Source organism: Bufo gargarizans, unplaced genomic scaffold (assembly GCF_014858855.1).
Source record: "Bufo gargarizans isolate SCDJY-AF-19 unplaced genomic scaffold, ASM1485885v1 original_scaffold_940_pilon, whole genome shotgun sequence".
NCBI classification, from domain to species: domain Eukaryota; kingdom Metazoa; phylum Chordata; class Amphibia; order Anura; family Bufonidae; genus Bufo; species Bufo gargarizans.
Window position 1 is genome coordinate 201,727 of NW_025334765.1, and position 18,589 is coordinate 220,315.

The window sequence follows — 18,589 nt, forward strand, 5'->3', positions numbered from 1 at the left end:
AGTGACGTAACTAGAACCGACTGGGTCACACAGCAAATTTTTTAATGCCCCCCGCTCTAGAAAACCCCTCCTCTCTTGCAACCCTCAATCCTGTGGGTAGCAAAGATCGCTCTCTCAGACCAGGCCAGGAAACCATTCCGCCCATTTCCTACATGTATATAATGTACAGTCCTGATCAAAAGTTTAAGACCACTTGAAAAATGGCAAAAAATCATATATTACATTGTTGGATCTTAACAAGGTAGAGCTTCACCATTCAACAAGAAGAAATGGGAGTGAGACAAATAATTTTTTGAGTTTCAATTAATTGAAAATAACAATTAAACTGAAACAGGCTGTTTTTCAGATGATCCAAATTTTAGGAGCACATTCCTTTAAAAGGCCAAATCTGTACAAAGATGTGGATTCATTGTCATTTTCTGTCAGGTAGTCACATGTTGTGATGGCAAAGGCAAAAAATCTCTCCCTTTTTGAACGTGGTCGGGTTGTTGAACTGCATAAGCAGGGTCTCTCACAGCGCGCCATCGCTGCTGAGGTGGGACGCAGTAAGACAGTCATTTGTAATTTCTTAAATTCTCCTGTGGGTTATGGAACAAAAAAGTCAAGTGGAAGACCCAAAAAAATATCATCAGCACTGAGCCGGAGGATCCAATTGGCTGTCCGTCAAGACACTGGACGATCCTTGACCCAAATTAAGGCCCTTACTGGTGCTGACTGCAGCCCCATAACCATCAGACGGCTTCTGAGACTGAAGGGCTTCAAAAACAAAAAACGTCTTCAAAGACCTCGTCTCCTTGAACGCCACAGAACTGCTCGTTTGGACTTTGCAAGAGAGCACCAAACATGGGACGTTCAAAGGTGGAAGAAAGTTTTATTCTCTGATGAGAAAAAATGTAACCTTGATGGTCCTGATGGTTTCCAACGTTACTGGCATGACAAGCAGATCTCACCTGAGATGTCTTCTATGTGCCACAGTGGAGTGGGCGCCATAATGGTCTGGGGTGCTTTTTCCTTTAGTGGAACAATGGAGCTTCAGGAAGTGCAGGGGCGTCAAACGGTCGCTGGCTATGTCCAGATGTTGCAGAGAGCATTCCTCATGACTGAGGACCCTCGTCTGTGTGGTAACGACTGGGTTTTTCAACAGGACAACGCTACAGTACACAATGACCGCAGGACAAGGGACTTCTTCCAGGAGAATAACATCACTCTTTTGGCCCATCCTGCGTGTTCCCCTGATCTAAATCCAATTGAGAACCTTTGGGGATGGATGGCAAGGGAAGTTGGGCAAAAATGGACAACAGTTCCAGACAGTAGATGGCCTTCGTGCGGCCGTCTTCACCACTTGGAGAAATGTTCCCACTCACCTCATGGAAACGCTTGCATCAAGCATGCCGAAACACATTTTTTAAGGGATAAACAATAACGGCGGAGCTACTCATTACTGAGTTCATGTTTGGAAGTTGGATTTCTGTTTTGGGGGGGTTTAGTTTTTTTTTGGAGGTGTGGTCCTAAACTTTTGATCAGCTGAAAAACAGCCTGTTTCAGTTTATTCGTTGTTTTCATTAATTTGAATGCTCAAAAAATGTTTTGTCTCACTCCCATTTCTTCTTGTTGCATGTTGAAGCTCTACTTGGAACCTTGTTAAGATCCAGCCATGCTAAATATGATTTTTTGCCATTTTTCAAGTGGTCCTAAACTTTTGATCAGGACTGTATGTCATGTCACTGTATATACTGTCATTGTATATAATGTCAATGTATATTACTGTTGAGAGAGCCCTGACAATAAAATATTTCAGTCCTCCTACTGAGTCGGTACCTACCCTGCATGCTGGTATGCTTCCTTTGAAACAGATTTTAAAGAGGAATTGTCATCTCTCCTGAAATACCAGTTTTAGTGACTACTTGCATCCCCCACAAAATGACAATTCTGGTGCATCTGAGCATTGGAGTCAATAAAGTAGCCTGCTACCTAAGCTATTTAGACTTTACTGCAGTGAGGCACACTGTAAAGAAACTCTTCACTCCTGGACACCACCTGGCCAGTCGTATCACTAAAACCCTGTATCCCTCAGTAGACATTACAGCCACTATAAGACAAGTATTATTGTCCACCAGAAAATCTGCTGCAAGAGACTTGATACAGATAGAGAGGGAAAAGGGCCATAACTCCCATTATTGCCTAAATCCATACATCATTATCTGGGAAGGATTGAACTGTGTACAACTGGAACTGTGTTTTGCTTCTGTTAGATGTACTAGAACTCCCATTTTGCACTTCAGTAAAGAGAGATGTTTATTTTGTTACTTCCGGCCTGGTTACTGACTCCTATACCATTTTCCGGCCATTAAACCCCACACACCTTGCCTTGTTGCACCCATACAAACACTTAATATCACGGGCACCCTGATTACCCTAAGACAGGAGCCTGAGAACCAGGGTGTGAGGGGAGAAAGGGTGCCCCCACCTTTCACTGCATGGTCCTAGTGAGCAACAGTGTGAGGAAAGCCACAGTGATTGACTGTAACAGCCAGAGCCTCTACCACTCCCATCCTCCACTCTGGCTCCTCCTGGGATTGCTGCAACATCTACTCTTTAGGTTAATGGGACTGAGCTGCAATACCAGGGGACAAGAGTCAGACCCTGGCAATCTGATATTGACAAACTATCCTAAGAATTGGTCATCGATATTAAAGTCCCAGAAAACCCCTTTAATACTGCAGTCATACCCCACTATGGGCCCGTAGTCTACACTTGTCCTCTGATCTTACACAGAAGTACACGGATGTTGTGTTTCTCTGATTAAGGCTACATGCACACGAATGTTGTTTGTTTCCGTGTCCATTCCGGTTTTTTTTTTGCATTCATGTCAATGGGTCCGCAAAAAATGCGGGCAGCACACCATCAGTATGATGTTCCGTAGCCCCTCAAAAAAAATAGCAACCGTTTTAGGCATTGTTACAATGTATCCACACAAAAAAACGGATGGCATACGAATGTCATCCGTTTTTTTTTTTTTTTTTTCGGATCCGCAATTGGCAGACTGCCGGTCATGTGCATGTAGCCTAAAATGCATGAAAAAAACACATGGTATAAAGTTCTTTTAGAGGGCATGAGAATGTCTAATAGAGGCACCATGTCCGTATTACAGACCCTTAGGTACTCCATGTGCTGCCCATACAAGCACATGGCTTTTTCCTTAAAGGGGATGGCTCATGAATGACATCACATCCACATTCTTGGTGATAGATGTATGCTAGCTTGAGGTCTGATCGCTGGGACCCGACAGATCACGAGAGGGGAGAAGGTTTCTGAGTCCCTTGTGTGAATGGTAGTGGTCATGGACATGTGTTTTCTCCGATGCATTTATTGTTTATGACACTGCCATAGTACAATGTTCAGGTATCTCCATCAGTCCCATACAAGTGAATGGAGCTATGGTTATGCCTGCACCGCTTCACTCCCACGGGGATTCAGAGCCCCCATTTTAATGATATGCGAGGGTCCAATCAGTCATAACTTGAATAAATATTGTTTGTAGTCCTTCCCCTTTAATATAGTATTGACCCTATGTTTATAGAAAAAAATACCATAGGGAAAACTCAAAAAATCTTTTCTTCGAGGTAAGGCTTTATCTATTTCTGGTTTCAAGAAGCCTGGTGGAGGGGAGAGGATAGCATGCTGTATTGTCTCCAATATTTCTTGTCTGCTTCGCCTCCTCCAAAACCAAACATCTATGAGCAGAATGAAGTCATTTTTACCAACCTTGGTCTCCATCATGGAGTGATCATTGGACACCCCAGATAGTTCTTGCTTCCTGCACACATTAGTACCTCTAAAAATAACTGGTCTACATTGGTGGCCCATCTCCAACAAATTTTATAAACCCTTCTCTCACTCAAACTGGCCCTTACGTTTTTCTTGCCAAATATCTGACACTCTTAGACTCTTTTGATTTGCAAAAAGAAATATCAGAATTATTTGCAGTGGAGAACTCTCTTCAAATCTACTTTGGCTCTTTTTATTGATTTCTGGTGGGATATTTGATGGGAATTTACTAAAGGAAATTTTTTTAATGTGAAATTTTCTGCACGGAGGCTCCTCGCCATGCATCATCCCACTTTCTTTTTGTATAATCTCTTGTTTTGCTGGAGACTGACACCTGAGCTGTATAACACTCGGCGTAGGCGTCTTCCCTAAAGATTTTTCAATAAGACAACTTTGTTTGAATCCATTTAGAAGCCATAAATCATTGCTGACTGAAAGCAGCTCCAAAACATCCATTGTACAGGCTTTTTTGGTCTCCTGCCAAATTTTTCTCAGTTCTATGGCTAGTTCTATGGATAGTGGTCAGACTGGATAGACAGGTTACTTTTCCACCCTGGGAGCCTTTACTGGAACCTGCTAAATCTGTAAATTACCTTTTTTGTCTCCTATTTACCATTGATTGAAGGGATGCTAGGACATAGGGTCAATGTCTTCTGTAATGTTTTTGAATACAAGAAAATAGGTTCTAAGTAAGTTTTGAAGGACATCTCCAGATGGGTTGAGCCAGTATGATGTAGTCGTCAGGGTTGCCAATTCGTAAGTCTGTAAATTCACATAGTAATAGCCACATGAAGGTTCCTGGAAATTAGAGATGAGTGAATTGATTAGAAAATTCTGAAATTCGACCAGAATTTTTTAAAAAGTTCTAATTCTACCGTACATGAATTTTGTTGTGATTCGATTTGAGAGATTAAAGGAGGGAGCCTAACCCTGTGTCATAAAACACCTGGCTAATTTTAAAGGTTATAAAATATTAAATAGTAATGGGACGGCTCACTCTCTATAAACACGGGTAGGTGCCAATGTCCAAAATGAATCACCCCTTCAAAAGAAGTAAAGTTGAATTTGGATGGACCGGCACTCGAACGTAAGGGTTCACGCAGACCACCAGTCGGTTTTCTTTCGTTTTTTTTCTTCAGAAAGTAGTTTCATAGATATCTTTCAATGTTGCATAGCCATGCTTAAAATTTCGGACTCTTTATGAATATCATGGGATATTCATAAAGAGTCCGAAATTTTAAGCATGGCCATGCAACATTGAAAGAAAACCGACTGGTGGTCGATCTTGCATGTATGATCAAAAGATCGAAGCTTCACTGCGATTTTCAAGCCGCGATTAAGAGTCTGTATCATGCGAAAGAAAAGGTAACAGCTCATCTCGCGAGAATAGAAGCGATCTTACGGAGTTCCGATTTATGACGTCAGCAAGCAATTACATTCTGCCGTTTGCATTTGATTGAATCGACACCAAGGTAAGCGCTCTTACATGTGGGATGCCACAGTGTTGCGCCTCAAATAGTGAGTACTCCTCTTATTATGCTATGAGACTGTCCGCTATGGATTTTGCTCAACAGGAATTATCCGCATAAGAACGGGGCTTTATCCATTTTCCATTCAGCTAGGTTTGATCCAACTTAACAGATATACCTGCACCTTGCGGACTTGTTATATGAGATAGTTCATCTACTGTCTCATCCATCCCACAAATACGTGTATGCATGTTTTTATGTCTTATGTTTTTATGGTTTAATAAATTGCACTATTTGACGTTATATTGGTCCTCTGCGTGAACCCTTATGTTCGAGTGCCGGTCCAATCAAATTCAACGTTATAAAATATTGGTTGTAGCGGGCTCACTGTAGGTTAAAAAATAAAAGAATTGATAGTCACCTCACCGCTCCCCCACTGCTCCCATTCTGATGCTACCAGGTTCCTGCTGGTCTGTACAACCTGGTTCCACCTAAACACAGAGAAATGACTAGACGTTTATTGCTTAGACACTCATAGTAACATGGTTTATAAAGCTGAAAAAAGACAAACATATAATACGTCCATCCAGTTCAGTATACTAAACTGCAAGTTGATCCAGAGGAAGGCAAACAAAAATGTGAGGTAGAAGCCAATTTTCCCTTCCCAACAATCAGGCATCAGAATAACTCTCTGGATTGACTTTATTGACAAAAAAAAATCCTGCACCAAGAAGGAGTTTTTGAAATAAAGATTTGTGTGTGAAAGTAATGATAAATGGAAGTGATTACAACATTACAACGAAAGTAGAAGTTTAACTGAAAGGAGACTCTAAGACCTTGTTGGGTGCCTCTAGCTTAGATACAAGATATGATATGACCTCTAGCCTGGATGCAAGATGAGATATGACCTCTAGCCTAGAGACAAGATGAGATATGACCTCTAGCCTAGAGACAAGATGAGATACGGCCTCTAGCCTAGAGACAAGATGAGATACGGCCTCTAGCCTGGATACAAGATGAGATACGGCCTCTAGCCTGGATACAAGATGAGATACGGCCTCTAGCCTGGATACAAGATGAGATACGGCCTCAAACCTAGATACAAGATGAAATACTGCCTCTAGTCTGGATATAAGATGACATATGGCCTCTAACTTAGATGCAAGATGAGATACGGCCTCTAGCCTGGAAACAAGATGGGATACGGCCTCTAGCCTGGATACAAGATAAAATACGGCCTCTAGCCAGGAAACAAGATGAGATATGGCCTCTAGCCTGGATACAAGATGACATACGGCCTCTAGCCTAGATACAAGATGAGGTAAGGCCTCTAGGCTGGATACAAGATGAGATGCAGCCTCTAGCCTTAATACAAGATGAGATACAGCCTCTAGCCTGGATAAAAGATGAGTTAGGCCTCTAGCCTGGATGCAAGATGAGATACCGCCTCTAGCCTGAATAAAAGATGAGATACAGCCTCTAGTCTGGTTACAAGATGAGATATGGCTTCTAGCCTGAATACAATATGAGATACGGCCTGTAGTCTAGATACAAGATGAGATACTGCCTCTAGCCTAGATGAAAGAGGAGATACGGCCTCTAGCTTGGATGCAAGATGAAATACGGCCTCTAGCCTGGATACAAGTTGAGATACGGCCTCTAGCCTGGATACAAGTTGAGATACAGCCTCTAGCCTGGATACAAGATGAAATACGGCCTCTAGCCTGAATACAAGATGAGATACAGCCTCTGGCCTGGATACAATATGAGATACAGCCTCTAGCCTGGATACAAGATGAGATACAGCCTCTAGCCTAGATACAAGATGAGATACAGCCCCTAGCCTGGATACAAGATGTGATACAGCCTCTAGTCTGGATATAAGATGAGATATGGCCTCTAGCCAGGATACAAGATGAGATACGGCCTCTAGCCTGGATACAATATGAGATACGGCCTCTAGCCTGGATACAAGATGAGATATGGCCTCTAACTTAGATGCAAGATGAGATACGGCCTCTAGCCTGGAATCAAGATGAGATACGGCCTCTAGCCTGGATACAAGATAAAATACGGCCTCTAGCCTGGATATAAGATGAGATACGGCCTCTAGCCTGGACTCAAGATGAGATACGGCCTCAAACCTAGATACAAGATGAGATATGGCCTCTAGCCAGGATACAAGATGAGATACGGCCTCTAGCCTGGATACAAGATGAGATACGGCCTCTAGCCTGGATACAATATACGTATCTCATCTTGTATACAAGATGAGGTAAGGCCTCTAGGCTGGATACAAGATGAGATACAGCCTCTAGCCTGAATACAAGATGAGATACAGCCTCTAGCCTGGATACAAGATGAGTTAGGCCTCTAGTCTGGATGCAAGATACCGCCTCTAGCCTGGATACAAGATGAGATACAGCCTCTAGCCTGTATATAAGAGGAGATATGGCATCTAGCTTGGATACAAGATGAGATACAGCCTCTAGCCTGAATACAAGATGAGATACAGCCTCTAGTCTGGTTACAAGATGAGATATGGCTTCTAGCCTGAATACAAGATGAGATACTGCCTCTAGCCTGGATGAAAGAGGAGATACGGCCTCTAGCTTGGATGCAAGATGAGATACGGCCTCTAGCCTGAATATAAGATGAGATACGGCCTCTAGCCTGGATACAAGTTGAGATACAGCCTCTAGCCTGGATACAAGATGAGAAATGGCCTGTAGCCTGGATACAAGATGAGATACGGCCTCTAGCCTGGATACAAGATGAGATACAGCCTCTAGCCTGGAAACAAGATGAGATACGGCCTCTAGCCTGGATACAAGATAAAATACGGCCTCTAGCCTGGATACAAGATGAGATACGGCCTCTAGCCTGGACTCAATATGAGATACGGCCTCAAACCTAGATACAAGATGAGATATGGCCTCTAGCCAGGATACAAGATGAGATACGGCCTCTAGCCTGGATACAATATACGTATCTCATCTTGTATACAAGATGAGGTAAGGCCTCTAGGCTGGATACAAGATGAGATACAGCCTCTAGCCGGAATACAAGATGAGATACAGCCTCTAGCCTGGATACAAGATGAGTTAGGCCTCTAGCCTGGATGCAAGATGAGATACCGCCTCTAGCCTGGATACAAGATGAGATACAGCCTCTAGCCTGTAAATAAGAGGAGATATGGCATCTAGCTTGGATACAAGATGAGATACAGCCTCTAGCCTGAATACAAGATGAGATACAGCCTCTAGTCTGGTTACAAGATGAGATATGGCTTCTAGCCTGAATACAATATGAGATACGGCCTGTAGTCTAGATACAAGATGAGATACTGCCTCTAGCCTGGATGAAAGAGGAGATACGGCCTCTAGCTTGGATGCAAGATGAGATACGGCCTCTACCCTGAATATAAGATGAGATACGGCCTCTAGCCTGGATACAAGTTGAGATACAGCCTCTAGCCTGGATACAAGATGAGATACAGCCTCTAGCCTGGATACAAGATGAGATACAGCCTCTTGCCTGGATACAATATGAGATACAGCCTCTAGACTGGATACAAGATGAGATACAGCCTCTGGCCTGGATACAAGATGATATACAGCCCCTAGCCTGGATACAAGATGTGATACAGCCTCTAGCCTGGATACAAAACGAGATAGGCCTTTAGCCTGGATGCAAGATGAGAAATGGCCTGTAGCCTGGATACAAGATGAGATACGGCCTCTAGCCTGGATACAAGATGAGATACGGCCTCTAGCCTGGATACAAGATGAGATACGGCCTCTAGCCTGGATACAAGATGAGATACGGCCTCTAGCCTGGATACAAGATGAGATACGGCCTCTAGCCTGGACTCAAGATGAGATACGGCCTCTGGCCTGGACTCAATATGAGATACGGCCTCAAACCTAGATACAAGATGAGATATGGCCTCTAGCCAGGATACAAGATGAGATACGGCCTCTAGCCTGGATACAAGATGATATACAGCCCCTAGCCTGGATACAAGATGTGATACAGCCTCTAGTCTGGATACAAGATGAGATACCGCCTCTAGCCTGGATACACAACGAGATAGGCCTTTAGCCTGGATGCAAGATGAGAAATGGCCTGTAGCCTGAATACAAGATGAGATACGGCCTCTAGCCTGGATACAAGATGAGATACGGCCTCTAGCCTGGATTCAAGATGAGATACGGCCTCTAGCCTGGATACAAGATTAAATATGGCCTTTAGCCTGGATACAAGATGTGATACAGCCTCTAGTCTAGATACAAGATGAGATACGGCCTCTAGCCTGGATACACAATGAGATAGGCCTCTAGCCCGGATACAAGATGAGATTCGGCCTCTAGCCTGGATACAAGATGAGATACAGCCTCTAGCCTGGATACAATATGAGATACAGCCTTTAGCCTGGATACAAGATCAGATACAGTTAAGCATTGAGGCTTACAGGTTCTGTATGATAACCAGTAGCACATTTGCCCATAGATGTTGCAGTTGGGCCTGTAGATTCTGCACGCTTGTAGGGTGCTGAAGCTGGTGTCCCAGCTGGACCCATAAATTCTTAATTGTTGGTGACCGGGCAGCCAAAGAAGTGTTGTAATCTGGAGGAGTTATTTTTTTTTATGCTAATGAGTGAAATAAAATCAAACATTTTTGATTTTACAATTTGTCTTCTAAAAGGTGGCCATGTTGGATATTTGGCTAACTCATCCAGAGGTTAAGCTTGTGCAGAGCACTGCAGGGGAGGAGAGTTGAGATAAGAGTGATAGGAGCAAGAATGGTGGTCGTAGCACTCACTCTGTCGCTCCCCTGGGTCGTGCAGTGATGGGAAGGGCATACCATTCTTTCCTTTGGGGCACACTATGGTTCTGGGGTTCTCCTGCCTGATGGCTGTTAAGGTACCCCTAATGTTGAACATTTTGAGGTACATGGCAGGGTCCTGGTTCATGATGCCAAAATTTTGCAGTGTAGTAGTGCAGGAAGCAATGAGTAGGCAGTTGTGCAGCAGAACAGTTCTTTACTGCAGAATTCAAATAAAAACAGGACAGTTTTTATCATGCAACGGACTGTCACATGTTACACAAAATGCAATTTGCACAGATGTTACAGGTTTCACGGCTGCACGTGTAGTTAATAAGCCAAAGTGTCTCTTTAAAGTAGTCTTCCTTCTTTGTCACTGCACTTCTGTGGCTGACTTAGACTTAAGCATCCAGCCATGGGGTGTAATACTTCTTGTAAAGCAATGCAACCAACGTGAACCCTAAACAGCAGGCTAAGTTCTGCACCTTGATTGAACAGGTTGCTGGTCCACTTCCACTGTATGATATGGGCAATGTACCGTATTCACACAGATGGCCAATCTGTGGTGTATGATCAGGCACTTGAAGAATATTCCTGAACACAGAGCAATGGAGACTTAAAGGGGTTGTCCGGGTTCAGAGTTGAACCCGGACATACCTCCATTTTTACCCAGGCAGCCCCCCTGACTTGAGCATCAGAGCAGTTCATGCTCCGATGCTCTCCTTTGCCTTGCGCTAAATCGCACAGGGCAAAGGCATTTTTTGGAGATCCGGTGACGTAGCCGGCTCTCGATGGGGCTGCCAGGAAGCCCGGTGACGTCACCGGCACTGATAGGCGGGCTTTAGCGCTGCCCTAGCCAGTAAAACGGCTAGGGCAGCATTAAAACACGCCCATCACAGCCAGTGATGTCACAGAATACACTGCCGGGTGGAAGCATCCGCCCGGCAGTGTGTGATTGTAAACAAAAGAGCCCTTGCCCTGCGCAAGGGAGCGCATCGGAGCATAAGATGCTCCGATGCTAGCATCAGGGGGGCTGCCGGGGTGAAATTCTTGGTATTTCCGGGTTTAGCTCTGAACCCAGACAACCCTTTTAATGGTCCTCTTATGACAACAATTCTCCAGTGACTTTGACTCTACACTCCCTCTTTTCATCTGGCCTGCTTCTCCGGTAGATAAAGGTTTTTCTTTGACCTGGTCCTGGCTGGTACCTAGGTCCAGGGAAGGCTGAGCTTCAGATCTCACATCTTACATCTGTTCTCACTTCAGTCTCAGACTAGACCGACCCGTCTCTAGAATGTCCCTCCTCTGTGTATAGCCCCATCTAGAGGTGGCTGTAAATATGGCCTATTAATACCTTGTGCATTAATTTACAGTGAACGCACATTTCACATAGAAATACATTATTTAGCACTTTGCAGTGTAGGATGCTGTACTTAGACTTACAGTACCTTCCTCCTGGGAGGTAACTTGATGCAACAGAAATCCTCCTCTAACACCACTAAATTCCATCTCTAGCTAAACACCACCTTCTTTCTGCACTCTTAATAACTAAACATGGAGAGAACTTGGATTTCCATAATTTTGTTTAGACTTGCAGATGTTTTTAGATTGGCAAAATATTAAACATAGTTGAGAAGGTTTTTCTTTTGCTCATATTACTGAATGTGTAATGAATAAGGAAGTGGACCATAGGAAATTATCAAGTGAAAGAAAAAAACATGACCTCTGGTTTGAGATGACAAATATCCAGCCTATGACCCTTATCAACTAGATGGAGCTGAGCAGATAAGATGTCGAATCATTACACTAACATTTACATACAAGTCTCACTAAATATAGAACCATGTCCTTGAAATAAAATGTCTTGGGTACTACATCCAACAAGTAATGTTAAGCTGGCGTACACATTAGATCTATGTCGGCCAAGTCCACCAGTTTCCACTGTCTGTGTTTGGTGACCTCCGATTCTCCCCTTGATGGTTAATATCAGGAGAAATAAGGATTGAGTATTTAGAATTTCAACTGCAAGAAACTTTTCTTAGAGGGAAGGTAAGCCACAGTCAGAAGAGTGTGGCATCAGCTTTCCCCCCCTCTCCCATCCACTTGGTGAGCTAAGCATGCATATATATGGTAGGAACGGGAGGGATAGCTATCTGGTCATACAAATGAAATAGCCATGGACTTAACACTCATTCACCAATCTAAAGGTTTTTTTGGTTCCTGATATTGATCACCTACCCTCAGGTGAGGAACCTTATTTGTTTTCTAAACATTGAAGATGATGAATCCATCTTTTTCAATTGATGAAGTCTTATGGTATGACATGTGCAAGGAAAATGAAGGTCCGAGGGGTTCTCGTGTGGATCATAGGTTCTTAAATGTTTCTCTCCCAAAGAAAACACCTTTTTAAAAGGACTTCCATGGGTCTTGCTTCACTCACCCTCGGCAATCTGTCGCTACCACTAGGGCAAAGACATGTCTATATACACAGTGTAGTATTACATGGCAGCCATTGAAATGAATGATGGTAATGCATGGAGGTGGCGGTCCACCAGAGCTGTCCACCAGAGCAGGTCCGAAGGAACCAAGGACAGAGGGGTCCACAACTGTTGAGGTGCAAATACATTACTAATAAGTCATTATCTTCAGAATTTCATCATGCTGGACTCTACTGTACAAACAATGCAAAATATTGAGAAGAGGAGAGAACGCCAACAGGGGCTGAGGGGGAATGATGCCTAGCTCTTGTGAATGTTGGGTGTTTCAATATCCCTTCAATCACCAATCACAATGTGTGATGTGTCTCTATGATATCAAAAAAGTTAAGCAAAATGACAGTGCCCCTTGAGCATTGATACCTTAACTGAATGAACAGAACATCCAGTATAGGGGGCCATGAGGTTACATCTCTAATATTAGACTATTGCATGCAGGCAGTCGGTTCCGTAAGGCTTCCAGTAACAGAGATCATGGAACAGTCTGTGTATACTTGTATGTATCCTGGGTGATTAAAGGCCTCAGCTCTAAAAATCCATAATGGCTGGCTAGGTTTATAGTAAGAAGAGCAGATCTGGATCATAAACCACATGTAAAATACTAAAACGAGGGAAAGTTTTGACCACAAAGAAAGAGGAGTGGTTTGGTTAAAGATGTTTTTTAAAATTGAAGATATTGCAGTGACCCAGTGGTTCACTGCTAAAACAGTTCACTGCTAGAAAGGCGTTCATGTATTTTTCATTATGTACCTTTACTTCAAAACGGTTTAATGCTTTTCTATTATGCATTTGTAATCCCAAGAGTTGTATACAGGGAGGATGGAGATAACTGCAGCATTTAGATACAGTTGCTGGTTGTGGGCTGGTCCCAAACCATTGGTGACTAGGGTTCTTGTAGTCTCTGAGTTGCTGCTGGTGTGTAAGTAGTGTAGAAGCTGCTGGAGAGTCAGCAGTGAGCCACCAACCCTGTCAGATAAAAAACTGCCAGAAAGGCAATGGTGCTAAAAGCCAACCTCTGATGGAGAAAGGAACATAAACCACCAAAGCCTGAGGACTATTAAAATAAACAGTGCATCTACAAAAAGTCAGTGAAGGAAATGCATGTCTTTGGCTGTGGACTTCACTGCATATGGAATAGCTTGTTTGGCTCAGGTGCCCTTCAACATTATAGAGACAGACTGGCCATCTGTTAAAGGACAGTACCCCGAAGTTGGGCATTGTTGAGGTATTGGGAGACGGAAATTGAATGCCTTTGGTGGTATTGCTTAACCAAAAGGGACTCGGGATTACCATATCATCCCCCCCATATGCAAACTTGTCTTGTGATATACCTGAGTACTGTGCCTACTACTTGTATTTGCACTTTGCCACCATTCTTTCCATTAAAGACTAAAAAAAAAAGAGAGCGAAGAATAAGGTATATATACCCACTGTATATATACTTAAAGGGAGATAAAGAGGCGGAACAAGGGAGGGAAAAAAAAAAAAAAAAGCAGGAATAAGATATGGCCCCAAAAGCTAGCAGGCGCTCGACTGATCTCCAGAGTCAGAAACACGGGTCTAAAACCGTGGAACTAACAAAAATAGACCAGTTCCTGAGGTCTCCGAGGGTTAATACAAGGGGCGGACAAAAGGAACTTGCCACAAAAAAAAATGAGGAATCAGAGATGACTGAGTTGGAAACACAAAATGCCGCTAGATACCCCGAAGAAGAAGACGGTATAATGGGGGAAGTTATCCCTAATGACAACTCCTCTCCGCTAGAAGAAATACTGCTAGCGGTTAAACAGAACGGGGATTTAATACAGGCGGTCACAACCCAACTTGGGTTTATTCAAGTCGATGTCGGACTAATAAAAGATGATGTGTCCAAAATGCGAGACAGAGTCAATATCCTTGAGAGCTCAGTCACTCTGATACAGAATGAATCCAAAAAAACAAATATGGAAGTCTCTACATTTAAAGCAGAATATAATCTTTTGAAGAAAAAACTAGTGGACCTTGAGGATAGGTCACGAAGATACAATGTGAGAATAATTGGGATTCCAGAGGGTGTGGAAGAGAAAAATCCAACTCAATTTATACAGAAGCTAATCACTGAGAACTTCGGGAAAGAGTCATTTTCTTCTTTATTTATGATTGAACGAGCCCACCGGATCCCAGGGGGAAAACCAATCCCAGGGAGACAACCTCGGACATTCCTTGCCAAGCTATTGACCTCAGGGGACAGAGATACCCTCCTGAGAAGGGCGCGGGAATCTGCTCCGGTTGTATTTAACGGGACTAAACTGGCCTTTTTTCCCGATTTTTCAAAAGATGTACAAGAAAAGAGGCGCACATTTATGACCGTCAAAAAGAGATTAAGAGAAAGGGATATTAAATACTCTCTTATATTCCCAGCCAAATTGCGTATTGTTTATGACGATAAAAAAAATTTTTTTGACACCCCGGAAGAAGCTGAGGATTGGCTTGAGCGAAACAACCGATAACTTGACTGGGATATGTTCTGGCGGGAATAACCAGTACTATAAGGGGCTTATACCCCTAAATGTATTTTCCTGTGCGCCCTAATGGGGGTGGCTGAGTGGGGGGGGAGGGTGGGAGGGATGGTCATAGGAAAGAAATCTACTACAATATGTGGTGGATTGCTTGTAGGAGGGGGGTGAGGGGAGGGGGGGGGTGGGGTTGGGCTGTGGTGCGTCAAAGTAGGTGTGGTTTCCCTTATTTTAGTTTTTTTTGTCTTGTTCTTCCTCTTTCTCCGGTTTTTCCATCTGACCACTGTTAATGACGCTGATTAGAATTCTTGCTTGGAATATACGTGGTCTGGGAGATAGAGGTAAGAGACAAGCGATTTTTGATTTAACTCAGGCCCACTTACCAGCAATAATTTGCTTGTTAGAGACCCACCTTACTGAGGAGAATACTAGAGTGCTCGACAGGGGATGGGCTGCGCACACGTTTCATTCCACCCTCTCCAATTACTCGAGAGGTGTCACGGTGTTGATACACAGACTTATTGATTTCGTTTGTGAGGCATCCTCTGTTGACCAACAGGGGAGATTTATTTTCCTATATTGTAGGATAGGGGGGAAGATATGTATCTTGGCCTTTGTCTATATCCCACCGCCGTTTTCTCTCTCGGTTCTTAACTCTCTTCTACTATTCATGGATAAATGGCCAGAATGTCCAACATTGATTATGGGTGACTTTAACTGTGTCATCGATCCTCTTTGTGACAGGGTTTCTACGAGAGCTAGGAGTGACAGTCCGCTCCGGGGGTCCCCCCTGGCACGGTTCTGCATGGAGACTGGATTTGAGGATGCTTGGGAACATCTGAGACAGGGGAAAAGGGCTTTTTCATGCTCTAGCAAAGCAGGTAAATCATTGTCCAGAATAGATCTTGTATTGATTAATAGTAAATATGTGAAACTCATAAAGCGAATGAAATATGAAACAAGGTCAATATCAGATCACTCTCCGATACTAATTGAACTATGTCTATCTCAGGAAAGATATATACCAAAATCTCCCTTTAGATTAAATCCCTATTGGTTATCAGTTATAAAGACACATGAAGCAATTCGAAATGATATAGGCCGATTCTGGGATATTAATTATGGTTCAGCAAAAATTCAAGTAGTATGGGATACCTATAAGGCGTATATGAGGGGATTGATGGTTAGTAATATCGCGAACCTTAGAAAGGAATATGGAAAAAAACAGAAAAATCTAGAAGAACACGTAGTGTTGGCGACAGAATCCTTCCATATGCACAAGACGGAGAAGAATAGGGAAAATATGCAAAGAGCCACACAAATATATGCTAAGTTTTTATTGGATAAGGCCCAACAGAACCTTTTTTTTAAGGGGCAAAAATACTTTACAGAGTCAGGGCGACCTGGTAAACTCCTCGCTAGAGTAATCTCCAATCAACAACCTAAAAAACATATAGATAAGGTCCGATTGAGTGATGGTAGGATAGTCACTTCACAGGGCCCGGTGGAGAAGGCCTTTCTTGACTACTTTGTTGATCTGTATAAAGCTGACTCCAACATTACAGATGATAAGATAGATCTCTATTTAGATAGGATCAAGTTTCCAACTATTACTGAGATGCAAAAGAAAGCACTAGAATTGGAGGTCTCAATTCAGGAACTTGAGGGAGCTATTAAACTATGCTCAACTAACTCCACCCCTGGCTCAGACGGGCTTCCATATGAATTCTATAGTAAATATGAGGACTGTATTCTTCCCAGACTGTTGGAGGTCTTTGCTGAATCAACAGAGGAGGGGATGCTTCCAGACTCAATGATGGAGGCCATAATAATATTAATTCCAAAAAAAGGCAAGGACCCTTTAGATTTAGAATCCTATAGGCCAATTTCACTGCTTAATGCAGATGTAAAGCTTCTTGCGAGGGTCCTGGCTACAAGGCTCTCCAGGGTCATTTCCTCCATTGTCCATCCTGATCAGAGCGGCTTTATACAAAGCAAGGGTACACACCATAATCTACACCGACTCTTTTCTAATATCCAGGCCCCGGGGGGGACTGCCCGCTCCATCCTGTCATTGGATGCCTCTAAGGCCTTTGACAGGGTGGAGTGGCGCTTCCTCTGGAAGGTTCTTGCTAAGATGGGCTTTGGGGAAAAATTTATACGTACTCTTAGGTTGCTGTATAGATCCCCAAGGGCAAAACTGAGTCTCAATGGAATTCTGAGTAGTAGTATTGATTTAAACAGAGGCACCCGACAGGGTTGCCCATTATCTCCCCTGTTATTCGATATTTATATCGAGCCCCTTGCGTTGGCCATCAGGCAGGATGACCAGATTAAAGGATTCGGTACCCTAGGAACACAGGATCGCATCTCATTATATGCAGATGATGTCCTGTTTTTTATAGACCATACGGAAACCATTCTTCCTAGGATTATTCAAATGGTTAACGCATTTGGTGAGGTATCTGGTCTCCGAATAAACTGGGCAAAAACTAGTCTGCTCCCAATAGATCCCCTGCCACAGAAGGAGGTTCCTGCTACACAGTTGGATATCGTTGATACTATTCAATACTTGGGTTTGACTATATCGCCTCGGGTTGAAAATTTTGTACAACTCAATCTGATCCCCACAATGGTAAAGATCAGAGCTAAAATAGGAATCTGGCTGAAACTTCCCCTATCCAGAGCTGATCGAGTTTCACTAGTTAAAATGGTGATACTACCACAATTTCTTTACGTGCTCAGGAACACACCTATTTGGATACAAGACAAACATTTTAAACTCATGGAAAGAATAATTAATGATTTAATATGGGGAAGAAAGCGAGTGCGAATTAAGCTGGAATACTTGTATAAATCAGTGGAGTGGGGGGGTTTAAATCTCCCCTACTTTAAAGGGTATTTTATTGCAGCCCAGCTATTGAGGTGCTATGAATCAGAGGACAGTGCACTCCTGGGGAAGTTGGTAACTAGCCACGCTCATAACAATATTTTTACCTTGTTGGAATCCGGGCTTTTGAAGAGCTACGAGCAAGGCTATAAAGAGACTATAAATCTACTCCTGAAAGTGTGGGGTACAACTAGGACATGGTTGAAGGTTAGGGGTTCACTCACATTTACGCCTCTTTGGCATAATTTCTATTTACAAAGGTTAGATGATATTGCAGCTGACACATTTTGGCAGAAGAATAAAATATTATATATTTCACAGGTAGTTAAAGATAGAGAAATTAAATCCTTTACAGAAATGACACATAATATAAGAAATCTCTCATGGTTTAGGTATTTTCAATTGCGATCTGTACTATCCAGTTTGGACGATAAACGTCTGCTGGATATAGATAATTTATCTTTTCTGAATGATTGGGTAGGGGGTACACCTCTTAGAACTAAGATTTCCAATATATATAAGTTATTAATTAAGGCACGGTTTAGCGATACACAATCACCAGGACAAAAAGCATGGGAAGCGGAC